The sequence below is a fragment of the Oryctolagus cuniculus genome, chromosome 16 (assembly GCF_051225735.1).
Source record: "Oryctolagus cuniculus isolate XC-2025 breed Fujian yellow rabbit chromosome 16, ASM5122573v1, whole genome shotgun sequence".
In the NCBI taxonomy this organism is placed as follows: domain Eukaryota; kingdom Metazoa; phylum Chordata; class Mammalia; order Lagomorpha; family Leporidae; genus Oryctolagus; species Oryctolagus cuniculus.
Genome location: NC_142882.1, coordinates 93,080,795 through 93,107,992, shown reverse-complemented (window position 1 = coordinate 93,107,992; position 27,198 = coordinate 93,080,795).

Sequence of the window (27,198 nt, the reverse complement as noted above, 5' to 3'; positions counted from 1 at the left end):
CCAGGGAGCTGCCACACTTTCCTGCTTACTGTTTCTACAGCTTTGCGGCAGCCCCCGGGGTCCAAACCCACATTTCTGATCAGAGGTTTGAATGTGAGGTACTGCATCTGAGGAGGAGCTGAGAGTCTTGTTTCAACCAAGCAGCAGCTGCTGCTGGAACTGACGTCAGTAAAGACGGGAAAGAAAAGCTCGAGTCCTCGCGAGGGCAGAACGTGTCCTGCGCTACAGAATTACTCGCGGGAACAACACAACCTCCAGAACTGAGACCTGGAGCACGGACTGTCAGACCTCACCAGGCCGGGCTGTTGACACGGCTGCTGGGTGTAATCAAAGCTCTGAGTCACAGCAGAGGAAAGAATGTCAGAATTCCGGGATTTTACGTAGAGGCATCCCCTGACAGCACACCATGCGAAAGTGCCTGTCTACTGCTTTTTTCTAGTCTAGGTGTTCAGAAAACCTGACTTCATTGACGGGTAAAAAGCCCTAATTAACAGACCATTCTTTTCAAGGGATATACAGAAACCTTCCCTCTTCAGGTACTGATATTTGATGGCTCAATGACAGTAATCACCGTGCTTAAAGGAAGTCCCAGCGCACAGAACGCAGAGTCACATGGGGAGTGCAATATGAGAGAGAAGCTACGTTGGCCCATAAGACTCCAACCAAACAGGAAGAAAAGGTTTCAAACAGACACAAAGTAAAGGCCTCCTGTGGTCTGTTCATAACGCAAATCATACTGGCAAAATGTGTTTTATTGAAAATAGCAAACGTTAGAGCCCCTTTCTCTCTCTCCACATATATACTCTGTACACACACACACACACACACACACGTGTCTAAACATACTCTGCGCACACATGTGTACACGCATACTGTGTATTCACAAACTAACACACACATATTCTGTGTGCACACATACGTGCACAGTACACTATGCACACAGAACGTGTCTGTTTTACACTGTATTTGTGGACTACATCCATGCGAGCGTGTGTACAGGAATACAATTACAGAGCGAGAGACGACTGCGGCGGAATCTTCCGGATTTGCATTTGGCACTGGGAGGTGCTGCAAAGGCGCTCTTTTCGGGATCTGCTCGTTTTGTTGTATCGTTTGGTTGTTCTCACGGTGTCTCAGAGCTCAGCTCCAGGAAGGTGAAGTTTGGATCTGTGTGGACCCAAGACCCACTGTGGAGCTGACTGCAGATTATACCTCTTCCCCCTCAGAGTGGCAGGGGGTGGGCACACAGCCGGTCAGCCTCCACCCTCAGAGTGGCAGGGGGTGGCCACACAGCGGATCAGCCTTCACCCTCAGAGTGGTAGAGGGGAGGCACACAGGGGGTCAGCCTCCACCCTCAGAGTGGCAGGGGGTGGGCACACAGCGGGTCTCTACCCTCAGAGTGGTGGAGGGTGGGCACACAGCGGGTCAGCCTCCACCCTCAGAGTGGCATGGGGTGGCCACACAGCGGGTCAGCCTCCATCCTCAGAGTGGCAGAGGGGAGGCATACAGTCGGTCAGCCTCCACCCTCTGAGTGGCGGAGGGTGGCCACACAGTGGGTCAGTCTCCACCCTCAGAGTGGCAGAGGGTGGGCACACAGCGGGTCAGCCTCCACCCTCAGAGTGGCAGAGGGTGGACACACAGCGGGTCTTATTTTTTTTTTAACAATGATTCTTTTCTTTTATTTATTTATTTATGTATTATTTATTATTATTATTAATTATTAAATTTTATTTTTTAAAATTTATTTTAAATAGAGTTAGACACTGAGAGAGACAGAGAGAAAGATCTTCCTTCTGTTGGTTCACTCCCCAAATGGCCACCACAGCCAGCACTGCGCCTATCTGAAGCCAGGAGCCAGGTGCTTCTTCCTGGTCTCCCATGGGGTGCAGGGCCCAAGCACCTGGGCCATCCTCCTCTGCCTTCCCGGGCCACAGCAGAGAGCTGGACTGGAAGAGGAGCAACCAGGACTAGAACCCAGCTCCCTTATGGGATGCCGGCGCCCCAAGTGGGGGATTAACCTAGTGAGCCATGGCGCCGGCCCCACACAGTGGGTCTTACTGTATACTCGGAAACACACCTCTGAAGATCTGCCCTCCGCTATGCCCAGGATCTCACCGATTGCACACAGTGGTGTCAGCCAGACAGTTGGAGAGCAGAACCTCGCAGCTCTGGGCCCAGGGACTCGTGGAGTTCCCAGCTCGAAGGCCCAGGAGCCCGCCTGATTGATTTTGCGTAGGCACGCTCAGCTGTGTTCCTCCAGCCTCTTCTGGTGTGAGAGAACGGAGTCTGAGCGGTGGGTTTGGTGAGGTTTGTGCAGACAGAGGAGGCTCTGGACGTCACTGTGCACGTGTGCGTTGTGACTGGCACTGTCATCGTGCGGTTCCGCCACGCGGGCTGGGCGGCTGCAGCACCCATGTCTGCTTGCAGCCTGTTGGATCACACACCTGTTGTTACCTGACTGTACCTGACATCGTGAGTACATTGTGGTCTTTAAAAATACCTCCAGTCAAGGGAAGTGGGCTACTCACAGTGTGCTGGCTTCTCCCCTGAGTAGAATAGCCCTGGTTAGCAGTATAATTGTGAGTTTCACCCCCATGAAAACCCTTTCATTCCAGGTAAGGAGGGCTAGTCAAGTGTACCCTGCCCCTCACCCAGCACAGCTGTCACAGCAGGACAGTGTCACAGTCGCCAAGCTCCTGTACTCAACTGTGAGCGTAGTATTTGTTCTAAGCCGACTACGAATTCTAACTGTGTCCATTGTGTTCCTTCAGAAACAACCTTAAAAAGCTGTGCAAAATGTTTTATAAATACTTTACTTAAATTGAAATAGGGTACCAGAGCTTTCTCAGTAATTCAAACACAAATTAAAGTGAGAAAATAGAATGTAAAAGATAGGGAATGGGGCCAGCTATGTGGCACAGCAGGTTAATGCCCTGGCCTGAAGCGCTGACATTCCATATGGGTGCCAGTTCGAGACCCAGCTGCTCCACTTCTGATCCAGCTCTCTGCCATGGTCTGGGAAATCAGTAGAAGATGGCCCAATTGCTTGGGCCCCTGTACTCGCGTGGGAGACCTGGAAGAAGCTCCTGGCTCCTGGCATCAGATTGGCACAGCTCCAGCCATTGGGGCCAATTGGGAAGTGAACCATTGGATGGAAGACCTCTCTCTCTCTCTGCCTCTCCTCTCTCTGTGTAACTCTGACTTTCAAATATATAAATATATAAAATGCTATTTTAAAAATTAAAACCAAATCCAAGCATATTAAAATTACGTTAAATAAAAATGATCTAAACACTACCATTGTAAAGCAGAGATTATAAAACTAAATTAAAAAAGAAAACAAAAACAAAAGCATGATCTTTCAACAAAAAACTAACTTCAAATACACTGTTGTAAATAGGATAAAATGATACAACAGTGATAAGACTAAAACCAAAGGGCATAAGGTTAATATGCGATGTCTGATTCCTCATATTCCGGTGACGAATAAGGAGATTTTGAAATTCAAAATGCACTCCCATTCACGTTAACCCCCACCTACATCAAACTATAGAGACAGACAGAAACCTAATGAAAGATGTATAAATATATACGAAGGTAATTACAATATCTGATTAAAGAGATCCAGACGTAACTAAGTCAATGGGCAGAGGCCCCTGGAAAGGAAGATGCAATATTGCTAAGAGGTCTGTGGATCTCCATACGCCCTCCCGCCTGGGTGGAGCAGGACGAAACCAGAGGCACAAGCCAGGGGCAGCAGCCGTTCGTCCCCAGTGGCAGCAGCTTGCCCTGGGGATGCCCTGGGGAGGATGAAAGCCTGCACATGAAGAGGAACATTTGCAAATTACATACTCGCCAAATGTCTTACATCCAGAGTGAGAAAAACTGGAAAGCTGTTGAAGCCTACCTGCAAATAAACACACATTCCAATTTTAAAATGGGTAAAGGTAGCCAGCGCCGCAGCTCACTAGGCACCGGCACACCGGGTTCTAGTCCCAGTTGGGGCGCCGGATTCTGTCCCGGTTGCCCCTCTTCCAGGCCAGCTCTCTGCTGTGGCCAGGGAGTGCAGTGGAGGATGGCCCAGGTCCTTGGGCCCTGCACCCCATGGGAGACCAGGAGAAGCACCTGGCTCCTGCCATTGGATCAGCGCGGTGCGCCGGCCGCAGCGTGCCGGCCACGGCGGCCATTGGAGGGTGAACCAACGGCAAAGGAAGACCTTTCTCTCTGTCTGTCTCTCTCACTGTCCACTCTGCCTGTCAAAAAATAAATAAATAAATAAAAATAAAAATGGGGAAATGTGTAGAACAGTCTTCCCCAGGAAGACAGATGATAAATACACACCTGGAAAAACATTCAGAACCTTCAGAGATGTGATGGAAGACACGTGAGACGCCGCTACATTTGCGCGGCAGACACATGCACAGAGCCCTGAGGATGCCGCCACCGTGCACAGGGAGCAGGGGCGCTATCACAGGCAGCATGGACACCTCTCCCCCCGTGACCCAGTCTACACCAGACAGCACAACCTGTGTCCAGGAATACGGTAGCAGCTTTGTGCATCGCTGCCAGACTGAACCCAGCCCTGCTGGCCTGCGGTCAGCAAATGGACCACATGGATGACAGATGCGGACGGCAGGTGCACAGCAAGCTACTGGCATGGATCTCAGGGGCATGAGCCCACAGGGTGCACGCTAGTGAGGAAGGGCTTCAGACGTTCATAGAAACCCACATTTCGTTTAGAACCACTTCCCACGCACTCGCTGGAGTTCTGCCTGCACACTGTATCTTTCCTTGGCTGACAAGGCTTGGGACGGGTGCGGCTGAGGATGGGCTGGGGGGCGGGGTGTCAGGGGGCGGGGCTGATGACTGAGCTGCGCCGCACCTGCCCTGGTTGCTAAATGTCTCCCACTCACAGCACCTTGCACACATGCAGGGCCACTGAAGGTTAGCCCTCACAGCTTAAAACTGCTTTGTGAAAGAACTGCTTTTCTATCCCCACTTCAGGCATCTGGGGAGCAATCATCTGATGCTTGTAAGTAAGTGTTGGTAAGTGGAACCAGTTTTGCATTTTTGTGTTTGTGTGTGGAAAAACACAGTGAGAATTTCACCTAAAATGATGCAAAAGAATATAATATACACAGGGCCTGAGTGGAGGCCATCTATTCCAAATAAGCAGGGTCTGAAATAATGAGATTTTGCTCTGCCTAATGAAACACTTTCTGTAAGCTGGAATCTTATTTATTTTTTTCTGATACTCTAACGCCAACTCTGAATTCTGACTCAGGCACCAGACTGCTCATCTTTAGACCCAATAACCTGGCTAATTGGATAGGTTCCCCTGCACCACCTGCTGCCTCCGGGAATACCAGCATCCGATAGGAGAGCTACGTGGCCGCCTCTCTCGTTAGGCAGGTACTGCAACACAGAGAAGCCCAGAGACGCTGGAGGCCCGAGAGAGAGAGAGAGAGAGAGAGAGAGAGAGAGTTTTGAACAGGGTGGCGGGGGGCTTGGGCGCTCCCCTCTAGCCCGACTCTGCCTGTGTACTGTCTGTTAGGAAACTGGCACGGTTTTAGCCAGATGGCCACATGGCCCAACCTCTGTGGTCAAGCTCCACCCCCATCCTAATGGGATTCACCACTCCTGCTTCCCTGCCCGCCCTCCGGCAAAGTTTTAAAAAGGCCTGTTCCTGAACACGTGCTCTCTTGGCTCCTCTCTCTACCCTCCTCTGGTCTCTTGGCTCTCTCGGCTCCTCTCTGCTCTCTTCTCTCCTTGCTAGCTCCTCTCCTCTCTCCTCTCTCTTTATCTCTCTCTCTCTCTCTCTCTCTTTCTCTCTCACACACACACACACACACACACACACGGCCTCCTTCAGAAGGGACTCAGAGCACCATGGTCCCAGAGTCCCCTGCGCCCCCTGTCCAGCCAAGCCCCCGGCCGAGGCCGCAGATGCACAGCGCCCGTTTCCTTCTCCCAGCCCTTCCTACGGGAGGTGTTCTGCGGCACAGCCGGAAGGCAGCTCTTGCTGTTCCATCAACGCCTACAGTTGAAGGCATAATTTTTCTCAAGCCAAGTTCACACTGACATATTATATTTAAATGTACTTATGTATTTAGTGTGGAGAAGCATTTTTATAAGCTGGGAAAGTTTACATTTGGACATGACTGGTATATTCTCATTTTGCTGTTCTTAGTTCTGAGACCAGTGGAAAGTATGCCAAGTTACTGTCTCTGTGAGGGTACCCTACAAAGTGTATGGACAACAACCAAAAGTTACGTTTATCTCGGTGCAAACAATTTTGAAATCATGTTGTAACTTTTTCAAAATACACATTTCCAGGAACATCTGAATCCCTCCTTGCATGAAAACGAATATTCAGATGCTTTCAAATGTTGTGTGAATAAATGGTCCTGAACGAGGGTTTTCTCTGCATATTCTTCTACAAGCGCTGTTATGCATTCTCCTTTGAGCGTGAGCTGTGGTACTGAGGAACGGTCAGCTTAGCCGTGCTCTGAGAACCGCACGTGGAGTAAGCACATGAGGGAATGGGGGAGTGGGCAGGGGTGAAGGCGGCGCTGCTGCGAGCACACACCGCACTTTCACTCGCACTCAGCTCCCGCTCCCCACGGGTGCCCGGGGCTGGCAGTGGGGTCAGCCCACCGCACCAGGGAGGCTCTGCGGAGGCCACTGGAGCTCTGATTGTTTTCTCTGCCCTTTTGAACCCAAGGATATAGAATGTAAGAGCACAAGTGAAGAATTATTTACCCCCAGAAGAAAATTCATTTGGAGTCCAAAAATAATAACGGCATTAGCACTGGTGGGCACTTCCCATAAGGATTTGGGAATAGGGTTATCACGGGATGCAATTTTGCTACACATTCTCTTGATTTGGTTAAACATTTTGCCTAACAATTTTTGTGTACCATTATATTGTGTAAAAAGAATGAATATATTTAGTGACTGCCATTAAATACAACCCCAAATAAAACAGTGATAACTCTCTCGGAGGACACGTGGCAAATCTGATACGATGCTGAGCGGAAAGGCTCGGCTGTTCAAACCAGCAAATCCTTCATGAACTCCAGGAATCAGAACATAATGTTTTTGCAGTTTTTAAAAATTTATTTCAAAGGCAGAGTTACAGAGACAGGGGGAGAGAGAGAGAGAGAGAGAGAGAGAGAGAGAGAGAGATACCTTCCATCTGCTGATTCAGTCCCAGATGAACTAAAGGCCAGGGCTGGGCCACGTCAAAGCCAGGAGCCAGGAGCTACATCCTGGTCTCCTACGTGGGTGCAGGGACCAAGCACTGGGGCCATTCTCCTCTGTTATCCCAGGCCATTAGCAGGGAGCCGGATAGGAAGTGGAGCAGCTGGGGCTCGCATCAGCGCCTGTGTGGGTGCCGGTGTCACAGGCAATGGCTTTACCAGGTACCCTACAGTGCTGACCCTGGCTTTATGCATTTTTCCTTCTAAAGGAATTTAGAGTTGTAGCAAATATCCACATAATAGTTTTGGATATGCTTTGCTTCAAAAGAAACTTACTGGATAGTTACTGGCTAAGCTTCTCTATAGAGACAGTGCACATATTAAGGAAACCAAACACCAAGAAGATACTTATGGGAAATAGTGCTGAGTGTAAGGGGTCTGTCCTGGGACGGGTTCACGACACGGAAACACAACGAAGAGGGTGACAGACGCGCCAAACGTGTTTCTCCTGCTGACGTGTCCGGAGCCCCTCTGAGAAGTGACCCCTGGCAAATCCACGGTCTGGGGTTAGGCCTGGCTCTGTAAATCTCAAGCAAAGTGAAATACTGGACCAACAGCAGCCGGAGCCGCGTTTGCGGAACTATGCAGACAGTTCTCAGCGCTTTCTACTCTTCCACGGACCAAAGCAGGAGCGGGCTGACCTCCTCCTCACACGCGGTTTGAGCGTGGAGGAGTGGGGCAGTGGCAAGCCAGGTTTACAGAATTCCCTACCATTTTGCATGCGGATTTTTCTTAGCTGGGCCTTCTTTGGCTTGGAGAGGCCCTCCGCTGAGGTTTAACAGCGCCGCAAAGCCATGTGGCCCGCATCTTGCCATTTCCCCAGCGTCTCTATGGAGTGACGGGGCCAGAGCTTCCTGCTTTGCCATTTGGCTGGTGTCACTCCCGAATCTCTTTGAGCATAGTTAAAACTGTCATTGAAAGACTTAAGGGGCCCAGGGCGGGGCCCTCGTGGCTGTGGCTGACGCCAGTCTGTCCCCGTGCTCTGTGTGCACACTCCTGCCCGGCTCTGCTGCTGATGTGCCTGGCCAGCAGGGAAGCAGAGGCCCCTGCCCGTCTGCTTCTTGTTTCCTTTCGTCTGCTGAGGGCCGTGGTTCCCGTGGTTCCAGTCACTTCCCCAGCTACCCCTGCACAGACGCTACTGCTTGTCACGTGCGGTCACTGAACATTGGCTTCGTGAATTGTGTTCAGGTGTGACTTTGATAGGCATGTCCTCAATGTCACAAGCCACACACACACGCGCACACACACACACACATGCACACATAGGAAACACCTCTCTGTTTTTGCAGGCGTCTCTGCTGGGGATCTTTGACAATACTTCACAGGTTTGCACTGATCCCAGTGATCAGCCTGGGGTGACGTCAAGGTTTAGGTCTTCTCTCGTCTGGGCCCGGGCCTGGCTTCTCCACTGCCTCTCTGTGATTTTGAGCGCCCCACTTCCTGCAGACACTGTTTCCCTGACTTCTTCCCCAGGGTTTTCTTGGTTTCTCGGATGTCTCCACTGTACTCTTCTGCCGGGCACCTGCAGGTTATCTCTCTGCCTTACCGTGTTTGACAGGTGACTGCCGCTTCTCTCGCTTGCATTGTTTCTCAGCTGGGGGGTGCAGAGAGCGGTGCGTCAGATTTTTCTCTACTACCCAACTCTCAAGTAAGGTCTACCGTGCCGCTGGCGAAGCAGGGGCCCCGATCCCCCAGGACCACACTGAAGCACGGCTGCTCTCCTGGAGGGAGTGGAGCAAGTGCACATGCTGCTGGCCAGAGGTAGCCGGCAGTCTCCACGTCCAGTTCACAGGCCCGTGACGTTGGCTGAGCAGTGCACAGATAAGACGCTCGCACCTGTCCCCAGCAGCCTTAACTTCCCTCTCTCTGATTCCCCAGCCGGCTGCCGCAGATCTTTGACTGCGTTCCTGAGCTCCGGAGGGTGCGTGGTGGCGACGTCTGCGTCCTCTGTGATATATCCTTTAGGAGCAAGGCCATTGTGTTGACATATTCATTAATTCCTCTTTACAGTAGGTACTGCGAGCTCTGAAGATTGGGATCTTTCTTAAAGGTGCAGATTTCCCAATGTTGATTAAATGTTCATTTCTTCCCTTCGTGTGTCAGGTGTATGAAACATCACTTCTGAAAACCTGTGACAATCGGGGGCCGTGTGGATACCTGGGGGATGTCCCTGCAGCCTGCAGCCCAGTCAGCTCTGGGGCCAGCCCAGCTCCCTGACAGTAGGCCTGGGAAGGTAGCGGGTGATGACCCAGCCACTTAGGTTTGTGCCATCCTCATGGGAGACCTGGGTGCATTCCTGAGATGCGCAGGTCCATGTCCACATGTGAGGAGAGTACGGGGCAGACGTGAGGCCCGGGAGGCACAGGAGGAGGAGGTGCGGCCATCCTCAGCGGTGGGGCTTGGACATTACCTCCAGCATCAGCTGAGACCACATATAAAAGGGGGAGCACAGAGGGGTCCTCACCCCCTGGGAGCAGCAGATCAGAGGGGCCCTCCCCAGAGGGCAGGCCTGACCGGAGTGGCCGCCGCATTTTCCAGCAAATGTCGCTGTGAATGTCCAGCCGGGTGACAGCCTTGACAGGGCACACGTGCTGTCGACCGGCAGGGATACCCAAGGTCACAGAACCTCAGGCTAGAATACCAGCCACCAGGCGTTCCCCAGTCGTAACCTTGCACGCACCTCTATTCTCAGAAGCTGGGCTAGCTGCTTCCTGTCTGTCACGTGAGACACAGGCCTTCATTGCACAGAGGGCCATTGACGGAATCCGGCGGCCTGCACAGTCCTCCCAGGGCGATATGGAGCGGAATGCTGAGGACAACACCCAGAAAACGCGGACCATGAGGAGGCTTCCTGTAGGGACTGCTGTGTGTTTTGCAGGTGAAATTAGATTAAAGGGGAGTTTATCTTTGTGAAGGTGAAGAGCAAAACTGGTTAAAACCATCCTTTTTACGGCAACCTTTCTCTAAAGTAAAGACAAAGCTCCATGGGGAACACTGGGATGAGTGGGATCACTATCCATGGGGAACACGAGATGAGTGAGATCACTATCCATGGGGAATACTGGGATGAGTGGGATCACTATCCATGGGGAACACGAGATGAGTGGGATCACTATCCATGGGGAACACTGGGATGAGTGGGATCACTATCCATGGGGAACACTGGAGTGGGATCACTAACCGGATCTGCTTTAAAGGTCAACATTCAATTAACGCAATTTTATGCTCAGACCCCGACGTGGGCCATGATTTATGTGTTTGTAGGACTCAAATGCCCTGTTTGCAGGAGCCAGAGCCGTTCTTGTAGTTTACGTCATAGGCCACAACCTCATATATCCAAGGGGATTAGGACTGGACGTGCGAATGTGTTCTCAAAGGCCGGACTCCCACATGGGATGCAGGGGGACTGCGCCTCCCCCAGGCAGCCCTGCACACCACAGGCCTGCTGCCGGGCCTGCTGTGTGCCGTCAGGGGTCTGGGCACACCAGCTGCTTCGTGGCAGAGGCTAGGACCTAAGGGAGGACAGGCAGGTTTGAGGTGTTGCACAGTGGTGTCGCTGGTAACATCGTTGGTAAGCCAGTGGTGGGATGTTAGCTCCGCAGCTGGACAAAACAGCCATTTTGCATTTAGTGTGTGTTCAGTCAGTCTTTAAAAGCGCAATGTTATTGGTTCTTATTTAATCCAAAATGCTATACCTATTGGTTAAACTTAAAACTGCCATGTAGTCCTATCTTTCCTTACTTCTTTTTTACTCTTATGGCGTTTTTTTAAATTTTAATTGTTTACTTTTAAAATGTTATTTAAGGTATACAGATTCCATGTATTTCATATATACAGATTTAGGAACATAGAGATACTTCCTACCCTACCCCTCATGCCTGCACCCCACCCTCATTCCTCCTAGTTCTCCAAGTGTACGGATAAAGGTGCTGTTCTGGGATTCCTAGGAGCACACACACACACACACATACACACATACACATACACACACACATACACACACATTCACACACACACACACATACACACATTCACATACAGATACACACACACATTCACACACACACACACATACACACATTCACACACACATAGACACACATTCACACACACATACACACATTCACACACATTCGCACACACACATTCACACACACACATTCACACACACATACACATACACACATACACACACATACACACATACACACACATACACACATTCACACACACGCACACACATACACACACATTCACACACACATACACATACATTCACACACACATACACACATACACATACATTCACACACACAACTCTTCCTCTGACTCCCGTTACACACACTCACACACACACATACATACATGCACACACATTCACACACACACCTATTCCTCTGACTCCCATTACACACACACATACACATATACACATACACACACATTCACACACACACATACACATACACACATGCACACACATTCGCACACACACACCTCTTCCTCTGACTCCCGTCACACACACACACATATACACATACCTCTTCCTTTGAGTCACATTCTACACACACACACACTCTCACACACATACACATCTACATTTTTAAAGTTCATGGAAAATGGAATTTAAATGCGAGCATATTTCAGTGCAAAGCAGTTTCGAGATTCATGCATGAATTTTCTGTAATACACATTTTCTATAAATTTTTGAAGACTACTCCTATATATTTATTGCCACATTTTTTATTACAAACATCAGAAATGATTATCATGATCACACTGTGAGCCTAGAGAAAGGGGCCAGGATACCTGCTTTTGGACTTTGGATGGAGAGAATATAAATTTGTGTCTGTCCCTGGGGTAACCCAAAGTCACAGGGTGTTGGAAGAATTCCCCTGGGAATTGTAAACTCTGGCAGAGATTTCAAAACACCTTCAGTATTGAAACCCTTTGTTCCAGGCAAGCGTTTAAAACTGCCTGCAGGTCGAGGGCCTGGGTGCCCGGAGCTCTGCTGGGTCGGTGCCCGCCGAGGGCCCGGAGCTCTGCTGGGTCGGTGCCCGCCGAGGGCACGGAGCTCTGCTGGGTCGGCAGGTGGCACTGTCGGTCTGCTGTGCACGTCCGGCTCGCTGCCCGCCGAGGGCATGGCATCCCTGCAGGCAGCACCGTCTCAGGCCTTTGTTTCTGAAAGTCGAATGGGGTGGCGTCCCTGTCACCAGTATCTCTAAGTTTTATTTCTCAGTTTTAGTCTGCTTCGTGGATTAAGTGAATTTGGCAAATTGGACAAATTTGACTGTTTAGCTACTGTCAAGTAAGGACATTTCAATAAAGTAAATTAGAACATAGCCCCTTGGAATGAGATCCACACACCTGTTGATGGCCAAGTGAAATCAAATGTGCACTAAATCTAGACGCAGGGCAAGCAAATGGCGTTGGGTCACTTCAGAAAAACAGCAGGTAACGCAGGTTAGCCCCGATGGCTTGGGGCTACTGGAGCTGAGTGTGCGGCTGTACCCGTCACAGCCTCATCCGGGACAGGACTGGCGTGGAGATCAAACGCACTCCCACCGTTCCACGTGCGGCCTGCGCGGGCCAACCCCTGGTGCTTGTGCTGGCCCAGACTTGGTCAGCAGAGGCGGACACGCTGGGTGAGTGTGGACCGCAGGCTTGGAGGGGTCCTGGAAACCCGGGTGCATCCACCCCGAAGTCACTTGTTACACTGGTGGTCAGCAACTTCCCAAACACGGTGCCAGCCTCCACGTGTTCTCGTCAGGCTCCTGCACCCACAGGCAGGGCCCTTCTCTCCCACGGCCCGAGGTGCTGAATGCTGGGTGCTAAGGGAAGCAGAGCCACGCTGCCCCCGGTCCTGATCCTCCGCTCGCTGGTCCACCGTGCCTCTGCCCTCTGGTCCTGATCCTCCGCTCGCCGGCCCATCCTGCCTCTGCCCTCTGACCCTGATCCTCCGCTCGCCGGCCCATCGTGCCTCTGCCCTCTGGTCCTGATCCTCCGCTCGCTGGCCCCTCGTGCCTCTGTCCTCTGACCCTGATCCTCCGCTCGCTGGCCCATGGTGCCTCTGCCCTCTGACCCTGATCCTCCACTTGCCGGCCCATCGTGCCTCTTCCCTCTGACTCTGATCCTCCGCTTGCTGGCCCCTCGTGCCTCTGCCCTCTGGTCCTGATCCGCTGCTCGCTGGCCCCTCGTGCCTCTGCCCTCTGACCCTGATCCTCCGCTCGCCGGCCCGTCGTGCCTCTGCCCTCTGACCCTGATCCTCCGCTCGCTGGCCCCTCGTGCCTCTGCCCTCTGACCCTGATCCTCCGCTCGCTGGCCCATGGTGCCTCTTCCCTCTGACCCTGATCCTCCGCTCGCTGGCCCATGGTGCCTCTGTGTCTTGTCTGTTCGCCCTTTCCCAGGCATGCATGTTTCATTCCCACTCTTCCTGCCAATTTCATGTTGTGTCTCCCCAGACTCCAGATTTTCGTGCTCTGCTAGCTGTTCTCGTGAGCATTCCAATTTGCACAATTATTATCAGTTTGATCTTGCACACAGTCAAGGAATGATATCCGTATGTGAGGCACTGTCAGTGAAGCCTGGGCGTTCAGAGAGAAACATGATGTCGTCTCTATCGTATCATCTCTATCATATGATCTCTGTCATCGTATCATTCTTTGAGCACACTTTGTTTTTGTAAATAAAATAAAATTTTTATTTTTGTAAATAAAATACAATAAAGCACACTTTATTATTTCAAGCTCTCACTTCCCCACTTTTTGGTCAAATACATTTTGCACTAGCTTTTTCTTCCTCTTGCTATGGATTGCCACAGTGCACACTTGGCTCCATTCCGGTGCACACTGGGCAGAGAGCTGGCTGGAGGTCAGAGTTCATGCCAGGACACTGGGTGGAAGGGTCAGGACCAGATGTGGCAGCCGCTGGGGGCACTTGCTGCTTGTGGAGCGGGCGGTAGAAACAGCTCTAATCCCAGCGCTGGTGTGGAATGACCCCTGTAAGCCCAGCCCTGGGTCTGCGTAACTGCCTGTGCCTGGAGAGGTGCAGCCTGGGTGCAGCCCACGCATGGGCAGCTGGGGGTGCTCCGTCCAGGCGCACTCACATTCCTCCTCTACAGAGAGCCCCGGAAATGAGCCCCTTAGGGGCCTGTCCGCTCCAGGCGTCCGGTCTGAGCACAGAGCCGACCTCACGCCTGCTGAGTGCAGACAGACGTGGGTATGGGTCACACACGGTTCTGTTACCCACATCCTCACAGATTTGCTTCCAGCCCCAGGGGGCACCATGGGAAGAGGAGGAGGGGAAGGAAGGAGGCCCGAGGTCTGTGTAGCAGAGAGAGGTTCCTGTCACCAGGGTGCTATGGCTGGGCTCGGTGGAGCTCGTCCTGGCGAGGGAGCAGCCACCGCCCAGGAGCAGCCAGTGTCTGGTAGATCAGACATCCCTCAGGCTGGCGCCTTCCTGCCTGCTCCTGCCCCAGGCCTGGCTCCCTGGATTCGACTCTCATCTGATGAAGGAGATCTGTCTTGTACTCAACTCCTTATCAGACACCGGAACACCTTGGGTGCTGCTCCTGAGTACTGCAAAGTGCCAGGTTAGCCCATTGGAGGAGTACAAATCAGAAAATCAAATGTGTCGCCTCTTGGAAACTGAGAAACGGAGCAGAGTGATCCAGGACTCCAGACCAAGTCCTAAAGGCAGCTCCTGTGCAGCAGACAAGCTGCGATGGACAGCAGGTCAGAGAGGAGGGAGCAAAACAGCTCTTGCAGGAGAACTGGGCACAGTCCCAGGAGGACCACACCAGTCCCCGCCCAGGGCAGCCGGGCCAGCCACCGCCACCTCTTCCAGGTCCACCCACTGGGGAGCCAGTGCCAACCCATGAAGTCTCGGGGACAAATCACAGGCAGATCATCGTGACCCGTTTAAATCCTGAGTCTTCTAGATCAGACTGGACTGTCAGCTACAGCACAAGCGTATTACATACAAGGGCTACAGCACACACACATACAAGGTCACACACACATTACATACAAGGGCACACATATCACATACAAGGGCTACAGCACACACACATACAAGGTCACACACATATTACATACAAGGGCACACATATTACACACAAGGGCTACAGCACACGCATACAAGGTCACATACATATTACATACAAGGGCACACATATCACATACAAGGGCACACATATTACATACAAGGGCTACAGCACACACATACAAGGGCACACATATTACATAAAAGGACACACATATTACATACAAGGGCTACAGCACACACATATTACAAGGGCTACAGCATACGCATATTACATACAATGGCACATGTATTATAAGGGCACACACATTAACACAAGAGCTACAGCACATGCATGTTACATGCAAGGGCTACATCAATGCATGTTACATGCAAAGGCTACAGCACACACATATTGCATACAAGGGTGCACATGTTACATACAAGGGCACACACCTATTACAAGGGCTACAGCACATGTATGTTACATACAAAGTCTACAGCACACACATATTGCATACATGTTATGTACAAGGGCACACACAAGTTGCAAGCCTTACTTCTAATGGTTGCATTTTATGCTGCATCAGGAAGTTGCTAATAAAGCAGAGACAGCAAGCCATGGCAGGCACATGACGGCACCAGCCCCACTCCACAGTGCCAGCTACTGTGAGAACACGGAAGACACCACACAGTGCTCTACTCTTCCTGCCTCCTCCCCACCTGGTGGGGCCTGCAGAGACCTCAGGAAAGAGGGAGACTGCTGGGCACCTGCGAAGGTCTTACTGTCATTGTCCTCCCATAGACCCAGCAACCTGACTGCAGCTGGCCCTGTTCCCAGCCTGGTCCCTCCTCCCACGCCCTGCATGGCCTGTGCCGTGGCTGTGACAGCCTCCTGGGTGGTGGATGAGCACAGGCCCCCCCTTGGGGTGCGTGGACCCCTCCTCACTCCGTGTTCCCAGTGGTGCTCGGTCCAAGCCCAGTGGCCAGAAGGCTTTCCCACTTCACTGCTCTCTGCTGAGCTTCCCACCCAAAACCTGGAAAGTGACCCCTGTCGAGCTGGAGCCATTGCGCCTGGTCACATATGTCATCCCCTTAAACACACTCGTGCAGTTACGCTGTTTTAAGAAAACTTTAGCAGCCAAACTGCCTATTTTGTGTGTGTGTTTTAAAGATCTATTTCATTTATTTGAAAGGCAGAGTTGGGGGGGGGGAGAGAGGGAGAGAGAGAGCGAGAAAGAGGGAGAGAGAGAGCGAGACTCTCCATCTGCTGGTTCACTTCCCCAGTGGCCAAAGCAGCCAGGGCTGGGCCTGACCGAAGCCAGGGCCAGGAGCCTCATCTGGGTCTCCACGTCGGGGCAGGAGTCCAGGCACTTGGGCCAGCTTCTGCTGCGCTCTCAGGCACATTAGCAGGGCGCTTGAGGAGAAGTGAGGCGGCTGGGTCTTGAACTGGTGCCCCTATGGGATGCTGGCCCTATAGGCGGTGGCTTAACCTGCTGCACCGTGATGCTGGCCCCTTTTGTGTGTGTTTGGAAAGTTATTCTTTTTATTGTTTCCTTAAAATAAATTGAGTAGGAAAGTTTTTGTTTATGACAGGAAGGCAATGTCCGTTGATGAACACATTAATCTTTATTTTGCCGTTTTGAGTATGTTATAATTGCTTCATTTTACAAGTAGAAAATGACATCTTCAATGCAGTAGGTCCCCAATCCTTTAGGTAAATGATGCATAGCAAATATTTAATCAAGCAATTAACAGTAATTTAAATATATATAAATGAGGTGATTATATAACATCAAAATGCATGCCTTATTAAGCTGGTGATTGCTTTCATTATTTTCTGTTTAATTTTCTTTGTTATCCATCAATTTGTTTTTTAAAAAAAATGAATAATCCATGACTCTAAATAGATTTTGCTGTATTTTCCTATTAAACAAACTTCCTGTACATTGCTATCTGCTAGTGTACTTGGCATCCCATCACACATACTCCACAGAACACTGTGTCCCAAAGTCATGTTATTTTTGTCAATATACACGTCACAGATGTCATAACAAGAGTGCCATTGCTGATTAGACTCACCCCAGCTGGCGCTTCTGAAGTCAGCGGTGCTGCCTGTGTCGTTCTTGCTGTGTGAAACCTACTTTTGAAAACTGCTGATGACTCTCATCTGCTGAAGTACTCCGGCGCCCACCTGGGTTCATTTCCTGCTCCTGGACAAATCCATGATTCCTGGACCGGATTGGGCATCAGCGCACATCTGCCCTGGAACTCCTCACAGCTCCTTCTGAATAACAAGATGGAAAAGTCTCCCCTAAACATTCTTGACATTCATAAGATATATAAAAACAAGAAAACGCCAGCTTCCGCCTGGGTGCACACGTTGTCTAGGATCCATATTTGTACCCTGAAGTTACAGAATTGAGGGCAAAACTTGTTGCTGAGCTGAAACCAGCTGAAGAATCCATCACTTACCAGGCATTCTGTTGAGGGTCTCCCTCGGGAAGCCGCCCCCTGATCACCGTTCCTCCTAAAGAGGGAGCCTCCTAATGACAGGCTGGGACCTGGTTTGCTGTTTATGTCTCAGCAAGTCTCAGCACAACATCTCAAATCTAAAGAACAACTTAATGTCATGGGATTTATGTCACCATAGCGGCATTTGGTATTCCATGAGTTAAATGTGAGATAAACTTACTATTTTTCCTTGAAGAAAACAAATGAGTAGTTAACAATTCTTGCTCACAGCAGCAGTTGAAGTTGGACTTTTTCAGGCCAAGGCCGAGTGAGCAAATACAGGTGCAGGCTGACACTTGCCCAGGGCGCTATAGACGCCAGCACACTGACCAGTGGTCTTGCTGCGAGCCTTCCAGGGGGACACGGTGACGAGGGGCACCGGGAGATGAGCCGCGTGGGAGACGCTGAGTACTTCCTATGTGGACGTGCAGGGGGGCAGATGGAGCCGTGGCGTTCCTGGAATCTTGGGTCTGCTGTGGGTGCCTGCTGTTCTGTTCCCACAGTGCCCAGGGTTTAGGCTTTCCCTTGCTTCAGGGATGTTCTCCGAATTTTCTGTGGCTGCTTTACGTGCGATTTGAGGACAGCGTGACCACAGCTCTTCGAGGGTGGGCATAGGGGCCAACGTGTCTTCACATGAGCTGTGACGCCCTTCGAAATGGGATAAGAACACAATGAGAGGAAAACTTTGATGTTGCCTTTAAAAAAGTCCACAATTCATTTAAAGATATAAAGAACTTCTTACAGTGTAAATGTCCTAAACACTACAAAAATTGTCACCAGCTGCAGGTCCGAGCTGAGCGTCAGGGTGGTCTCTGAGCTGAAACTCCCTGAGGCTCCCATGTGGGGAGCGGGCACACAAGTACTTGAGGCGTCACTTGCTGCCTCCCAAGGAGCCAGTTAGCAGGAAGCTCATAGGAACAGAAGCAGGACTTGACCCTGGCCCCTCTGACTTGAGATAAGAGCACGCCAAGTGGCGGGTTAGCTCGCCACACCACAGTGGATGCCCCTTTGGAATGAAACTCTTGGCTCCTGTTGGCCTGGCCCCATCCTGGCTGCTGCTGCCATTTGGGGAGTGAACCAGTGGGTGAAGGACCTCTTTCCGTCTCCCTCTCTCTTTGCGACTCTGCTCTCAAAAAATAAGCACACCTTTTGGTTTGCTTGTCATTTTAAGAAAGTGTGCATCTATTTGTCTTTGCAGAACAGATTATTCTGGATCATTTGTGTTCTTCCCATGTCATTTGATAGCTGAAATATATAAACTGTACTTACTTTCTTGGATTATTTCTTTGGAACATGTTGTTGTAGTTTACCAGGGTATTCTGATTCTTTTTTTCTTCTCTTTTATTTATTTATTTATTTGAAAGTCAGGACACACCACTATCACCTATTTATTTATTTATTTGAAAGTCAGAGTTAGAGAGAGGCAGAGGCAGAGAGAGAGAGAGAGAGAGGTCTTCCATCCACTGGTTCACTCCCCAGATGGCCACAACGACTGGAGCGGCATAGATCCCAAGCCAGGAGCCAGGAGCTTCCTCGGGGGCTCCCACTCAGGTGCAGGGGCCAAAGGACCTGGGCCGTCTTCTACTGCTTTCCCAGGGCATAGCAGAGAGCTGGATCGGAAGTGGAGCAGGCGGGACTTGAACCGGCTGCCATATGGGATGCTGGCGCTGCGGGTGGTGGCTCTACCTGCTACACCACAGTGCCAGTCCTTTCAGATTCTTTTTTTTTTTTTTTTGACAGGCAGAGTGGACAGTGAGAGAGAGACAGAGAGAAAGGTCTTCCTTTTGCCGTTGGTTCACCCTCCAATGGCCGCCGCAGCCGGCGCGCTGCGGCCGGCGCACCGCACTGATCTGATGGCAGGAGCCAGGAGCCAGGTGCTTTTCCTGGTCTCCCATGGGGTGCAGGGCCCAAGCACCTGGGCCATCCTCCACTGCACTCCCTGGCCACAGCAGAGGGCTGGCCTGGAAGAGGGGCAACCGGGACAGAATCCGGCACCCCGACCGGGACTAGAACCTGGTGTGCCGGCGCCGCTAGGCGGAGGATTAGCCTAGTGAGCCGCGGCGCCAGCCTCCTTTCAGATTCTTTAACGAACTGATAGTTCATGACTTTTGCCCAAATATTTTACTGTATTTTTCTTCGTGTAAGTCAGGCATTGTAACCAGGAAGAATATCATCTGCCATGAGATGATCTGGTGAAATAAATATGTAAATCCAGCTTTTAAAAACCAATTATTTGGAAGACACAATTACAAAGAGAGAAAAAGAGAGAAATGGGTCTTCCATCCACTAGTTCACTCTTCAAATGGCCACAACCATCAGGGCTGGCCTGGCTAACGTGAAGAGCATGGAACTCCATCTGGGTCTCTGATGTGTATGGCAGGGGCCCAAGTGCGTGGGCCGTGTTCTGCTGCCTCTCAGGAACCCTAGCAGGAACCTGGGTCCAGTGCAGAGCAGCCGAGACTCGAACCCGTGCTCCTCTGTGGGGTGCCAGCGCAGTAAGCAGTGGTTTAACCTGCAGCACCACAGTGCCAGCCCCCAGATCCAGCTTCCCAACACAGCAAGGGACGCTTTTACACTGCTGACAAAGCTCAGACTGTAAAAGCTCTCTGAACTCTGACTGAGTATATGTAACAGAAATCTGAATCTGCCCATCAGTGACACTGAAAATACAGAAACAGACGCAAGCTCAGCCTTGCAGTTCCAGTTTGCACGACCTTTTGGAAGTGCGCTTGCATTCTGTTGGGTAGAGGTCTCATGTTAGTTCCACATGAAGGCCGCTGGCCAATTCATTTTTACTGTGTGTCATTCCTATTTTACTTTCTTAGTGACTGCACAGGAGGGCACTTCTGGCTTGATGCTGAATAGAAGTGAGCAAGCGCACCCTCTCCTGTCACCAACCCCTCTGTCAATTCATGAATGTGCGTGACCTACATGTGGAAACCTAGAAAACGGAAAACAATGCACAGAAGGGGATGTGTGTAGGTGGAGAGGCTCCGTGTCTGGGATCGCGAAGCTCGGTGTGGCTGATGGCTCACTCTGCCCCATCTGCTCTATGGGTCCAGGGAAATCTCAACCCAAACGGCAGCCTGGTATTTTGAAGACACAGGCAACTTGACTGTTAACTTTATTCTGAAAGACGCAGAATAGGCCAAACAGTGCCAACTCACAGCACAATCAGAGGATGCAGATGGCCCGATTCCAAAGCTTCCTGTCAAGCTGGCGCGAGCGAGACCGTGTGGTCCTGTGAAGAGAAAACCCCCACAGATCAGGATTACACGGCCACACCAGGCACCCTCGTCAGGACGCCCGGCTGAGCCCAGAATCTGCCAGGGTCTGCAGAGGAGGAGCCAGCACCTCCCAAGAGCAAGGAGCCTCCCTGAACAAGTGCTGCTGCAGCAGTCGGAGTCCGATGCACAGACCCACCTGCAGCGCACAGACAGCTCAGAGGGACAGATGACGACAGGCATTACACACACTGCACAATTGAATTTCCAGAAGAAAACACAAGAGGAAATGGCTGTGACGTTGCATTTGCTAACGAGCTTTAGATCCAACACCAGAGCAGGGTTCATGGAAGAAATAATTGGGTTTTATTAGCAATAGAAAAGTCTGCTGTGTTAAAAATGCTCTTCGGGGAGTGAAAAGACTGGACCACCTGCGGATTAAGAGCAAATGTCCAGAGTCGACATCTGATAAGCAGCTGTATCTAACCATACACAAAGAATACCTGAGACTCTAAAATTAAAAACAAACAAAGCCAACAAATCCTGCCAATAAAAGTGGCCACCACAAAGACTCCACTGGTAAGAAGAGGTGTTGAATAAACTCAGGTTCAGCCCTGTCTGGGGGAAGGGAGAGCAGTGAGCTGCCACTGTGGACGGATCAGAGTGGCCACAGTTCAGTCACTGACGGTGCCAGCGGCTGAAGCTGCCCGTCAGTGCCCGTGGGCAGGCAAAGCAGCTCGATCCCTTTGAGTGGGCAGATTTGGTAAAGCTGAGCACACCCCTCCCACGAGATCCAGTGTTCAGTCCGCGTAGTTAAGAAGCTGGTAACTCATCCTCACATGCATCTTTGCACAGAGGTTTTCTGCACCATTATTTGCTGATAATCACCAAAGACTGGGACCAAACGCCCTTCCCCAGGCGAGTGAGCAAGTGACCCGGTGCACACCCACCAAGGAGGTGCCGTCCAGCTGCTGTGGTCCCAGACTCCCAGACTCCCATGTTCAGGCGAAGCCTTTTGCCGGTGGCTGCAGGGGTGGGGCACCCTGAGGGGTGATCAGGTCCTGGGGCCGTGCTCAGCAGTGGAGCAGTGGCCTTCTCACGGGGGTGAGTGGGCTGCCAGTGGAGAAGTTTGTTACGAAAGCTCCCGCGGGTGCTCTCGCCACCTGATGCCCTCCCCAGCAGGGTGCAGCCTAGGGCTCTGGTCATACCTGTGAGAAGCACGTTTCCTGTAGTGTCCCAGTCTGCCATGCTGTCCCACAGCAGAAAGCAGACCCCACAGTCCTGAGAGAAACAGGCAGATCTTCAGTGTTGAGTGCAGTGAAAGGGGCTCTCTGAGCGGTCGGCCTGTGGTCTCCCTCTGCTTCCAGGACATGCGGGTGGTTCTCTGGGACAGGCAGGACCAGGGCTTCCAGGGAGCCCGCAGCTGGTTTGCAGGGTGGCGGGGCTGTTCTTCTGGACTCTGCCAGTGGGCGCCTGGAATCACAGGGTCCTCACCACCCTCAAAGCTCGAGGACTTGACAGCAGGGTGAACAGACACGAATTTGCAGAATTTGAAAGAAATATTTAGAAGATTTTCATGGTTAGGATAAAATGCGGATTGTGCTAAAAGACTGGAGCTGCGTGATGAATATATGCCGTAACCTCACTGACTGAATGGGGGAAAACCTCTGGTCACAGTTACTTTGGAAATGAGTAGAGCTTGTAAGACTAGTGGGAAAATGAAGTGAGCATAAACTCTTTATCCCAGCAAGTAAAATCGTGTGCCCTGGAGCATGATAAGCAGCTCTGGCTCTAGGACACTGTGAGTCAAGGGATCAGCAGACGCCTGGCACAGAGGAGGAACTGGGTTCTCAGAGCTGGAGCTGTGGTTTCAGATGGCCAGGTGGAGAGGCAGAAGATGGTCTGGGGTGTGTTGGAGTCAAGCTGAAGACAGGAGCACACACTTGGGCTTAGCTTCCTTTGCGGACAGGCAGGAACACACAGTGTGGAGAGATGTGTGGACACGTGGGTGAGTGCACACTCCCACACCTCTGTCCTGCCAGCGGATCGTGACCTGCAGCTCTGAGCCCCACCACAGCTGGCTCTGCACCAGGTGTGCTTTCACCCACAGAAGGAGCCAGAGTGGTTGGAGAAGTGCCAGGGTGTGGAATACACCCCATGAGCTGGTGAACTTGGCAGTGCCGACGGCAGGAAGTGCTCAGGGCACAATGCACTACGATGCTCAATGCAATGCCATTCCAGCCCTGGAATCTGGAAGTTAGAGCAACGGATCAGCAGCGTCGTACAGGATCGCCGTGCTAATTCTAAACAGAAATCCCCGCATCTGTATGGATATAAACGCATGCTTAAGCAAAATCAATCAATGGGGAAGGAAGCGAAATTCCGCAGGCAGAATGATCCCAAATACGGCGTGCAGCTCCAGCCCCTCAAGCAGGTGGGCTAGGCCTCCCCTGCCCTCCACCTGTGCTGGGCACCGCAGCTTGGTTCCCAAGGATGCAGTGCAAAGGAGAGAAACGTCACCTCATGGTGAAGGGACCAACAGGTGCCAGGTCGGTAGGAGACCTGGAGCATCAGCAGGGGCATGCCACGTGGCTGGTGTGCACCTGGATGTGACGATACAATGAGAAAAGAGCCTGCTCCACCAAACCCATAACCCACTGCCTCAGGAGAAACTCCGGCTGAGAGGGAGTCCACGGGACACCCGAGCAGAGCACCTCAGACATACCGAGGCTGTCCAAAACACGAAGGTCTGCAGAACGGGCCTCACAAGGAGCTTCAAGAGTCAGGCACGAAGACAAAGTGACATCCTGCGTGGCTTCCTGGGCAGTGCAGGTGTGTGTGTGTGCACGCCAGAACACGCTCCGATGTCCATGTAACTGTGTGTGCACATACCAGGACATGCTATGACGTCCATGCAAGTGTGTACAATGCACACCCGGACACACTCCAGTGTCCTTGTAAGTGTAAGTGTGTGTGTGCACACCGGGACACACTATGACATCCATGCAAGTGTGTGCCTATACACAGGAGGACACGTTATGACATCCATACAAGTGCATGCATATACACACCAGGACACATACAATGCCCAGGAAGTGTGTGTGTGCACACCGGGACACACTGACATTCCTGGAGACAGATTTAAAATCTAGGCATCTGAGGAGTTTTCACCTAGTACATGGAAAATACAGATTATGAAAATTTTATGCACGGATTTTGAAACTTTTTGTACCAAAATAAACGATCCTTTATCTTCATCTTCCACAGACTCTTGAAATATCCCCATATATTTCAGTAATGAATTCACAGTTCTATGAAATAGAATACAAATAAGTATGAGCAAGAAAAATATGAAAGCACCAAATGTAGGTTCAACATTTTCATTATTAAATACAGCAGATAGAATTACATTTCAATAAATAAAAACCGTAATAAACAATGCAGTAACATAGAAAAACATTTCTCAACTTACATACTTTTTCATGGCTATTATGCATATAAATGACTAATTTAGAGAATCATTGCTTTATTTGCAATTTTTTGTTCTTCCACAACCAAAATTAAACAAAAACTGATGAAGCGGCTAGTGATTGCTATGTTAAACACCTGTACACACACCTTGAGGGAACATCCTGTACATCAATATTTAAGCTTTTAATGTGAGGTGTACTAGCGGTGCCGGCACACTGGGTTCTAGTCCCGGTCGGGGCGCTGGATTCTGTCCCGGTTGCTCCTCTTCCAGGCCAGCTCTCTGCTGTGGCCCGGGAGTGCAGTGGAGGATGGCCCAAGTGCTTGGGCCCTGCACCCCATGGGAGACCAGGATAAGCACCTAGCTCTTGCCTTCGGATCAGCGTGGTGCGCCGGCCGCAGCGCGCCAGCCGTGGCGGCCATTGGAGGGTGAACCAACAGCAAAAGGAAGACCTTTCTCTCTGTCTCTCTCTCTCACTATCCACTCTGCCTGTCAAAAAAAAATAATAATGTGAGGTGTAATCTTGCTTCTTGCTAATGCACTTAATTACTTTAGGTTGGTTGGTGGCAAGGTTCCTCTTGAGGAGTAATTTAAATGATTCCTGTATTTTCTTGTAATAAAGTCCATAGCAGAGAAACCTGTGTCTCACAGAAATCTATTGGAATAGAAGAAATTTCAAAGTAATTCTCACAAACACAGAGCCTTACTTATACATTTGATCACCACTGAGTTGTTGTGTTGTTTGAAGTCTGACTTCATCCTCCAGCCAGCTGCAGTCATTCCCTCCGTACGGTTATACTTGTCTTCCTTTATCAAGTCTTTTATTTATGTATATTTCTGTATTTGTCAGGCCTCGAGGGACAGAAAACAGAGACAGATAGACATCTTCTGTCTGCCAGTTCACTCCCCAAATACCTACAAGTGGGTCAGGCAGAAGCCAGGAGCCCAGAGCTCAACCCAAGTCCCCCCCGTGGGTGACAGGGACCTGACTCCTTGAGGCACTCCTGCGTCCTCCTGGGGTGCACACTAGCAGGAATCTAGAATTGGAGGTGGAGCCGGGGCTCAACCCAGGTACTCCCATGTGGGACACAGATGTCCCTCGTGGCTTCTCAACCACTTTGCCAAATGTCCAGCCCTAGCTGACTTCCGAATATGTTTCAATAAAAGAAAGTGATCCAAGTCCACTAATTGCCTACTCAAGGATCTTCTTTGATTAGAAAATTATAACATGTAAAACATTCAATCCAATTTTTATTGTATCACCCATGATAGCTTTTATTTAGTAGCAAACCATCAAGAGCATCATCCAATTGTTGGTGAAGTGTGGGATGCGTTACCACAACCTGTAGAGATGCGTCTCGTCCATTCCTCTGTCTTTCACTAATAATACATGTTCTCCACGGTCACACATTTTTTGCCCATAGTCTATCTCGAAATGTCACACACATTGACGAGGTCCTGAACTGCACGGGCATCTCCGTAGCCTTCACTGCACACGGCCGACCACGCGCACCGGACTCAGCTCTGCCTCGTGTCCAGGTAGCGTGCCCCTGGCTGTGTAGCCATGTCAAGGTGCTCTGGACATTTCTCACTGGTTCATTCCCACTTCTTCCTGACTCTCATCACGGAACACTGGCATCTCATGGGCACTGCTGAAGTCACTGAGACCAGCTGGCCACAGAACACGACCCCTTCTTGCTCTGTCAGCCATGAGACATGGGCCCCTCCTACTCTGTCGGCCATGAGACACAGCCCCCTCCTACTCTGCTGGTCATGGGACACGACCCCCTCCTGCTCTGTCGGCCATGGGACACGGCCCCCTCCTGCTCTGTCGGCCATGGGACACGGCTCCCTCCTGTTCTGCTGGTCATGGGACACGACCCCCTCCTGCTCTGTCGGCCATGAGACACAGCCCCCTCCTGTTCTGCTGGTCATGGGACATGACCCCCTCCTGCTCTGTCGGCCATGGCACATGGCTCCCTCCTGTTCTGCTGGTCATGGGACACGGCTCCCTCCTGCTCTGTCGGCCATGAGACATGGCCCCCTCCTGCTCTGTCGGCCATGGGACATGGCTCCCTCCTGTTCTGCTGGTCATGGGACACGGCCCCATCCTGTCTGCTGGCCACAGGACACGGCTCCCTCCTGCTCTGTCTGCCATGGGACACAACCCCCTCCTGCTCTGCTGGTCATGGGACACGACCCCCTCCTGCTCTGTCGGCCATGGGACACGGCCCCCTCCTGCTCTGCTGGTCATGGGATGTGGCTCCCTCCTGCTCTGCTGGCCATGGGACATGGCTCACCCCAGCCATGCTGGGGTCCTTGTTTTCTACCAGAAACTGTCCATGGATGCCCCTGCAGAGAAAATCCCTCTGTCTTCTGGGATAAACGTGTCCCTCGAACCGCCTTCCACGTGCCCTTCCCTTCTGATTGGAAGTCTCATGCGCAGCACACTCATAGCTGCACACCCCGGGCTCACACTGGAGGGGGCGCGACAACCGCGGAGTCAAAACGCAGGACAAGAGGTTATTGCAGAGCCGGTGAAAGGGAGGTGATTGCGTTATCATCTTTACCAGACACTTAATTGGTTTTCCTTAGGTGGCCCAAATACCCATGTCCACCATTAATCAGAAGTGGCTGCTGCCTAATTGTTTGAATTCCAGGTCTGCCAGAAAACATCTCCCGCCCAGCTTTGCTCAGATCTGTTACG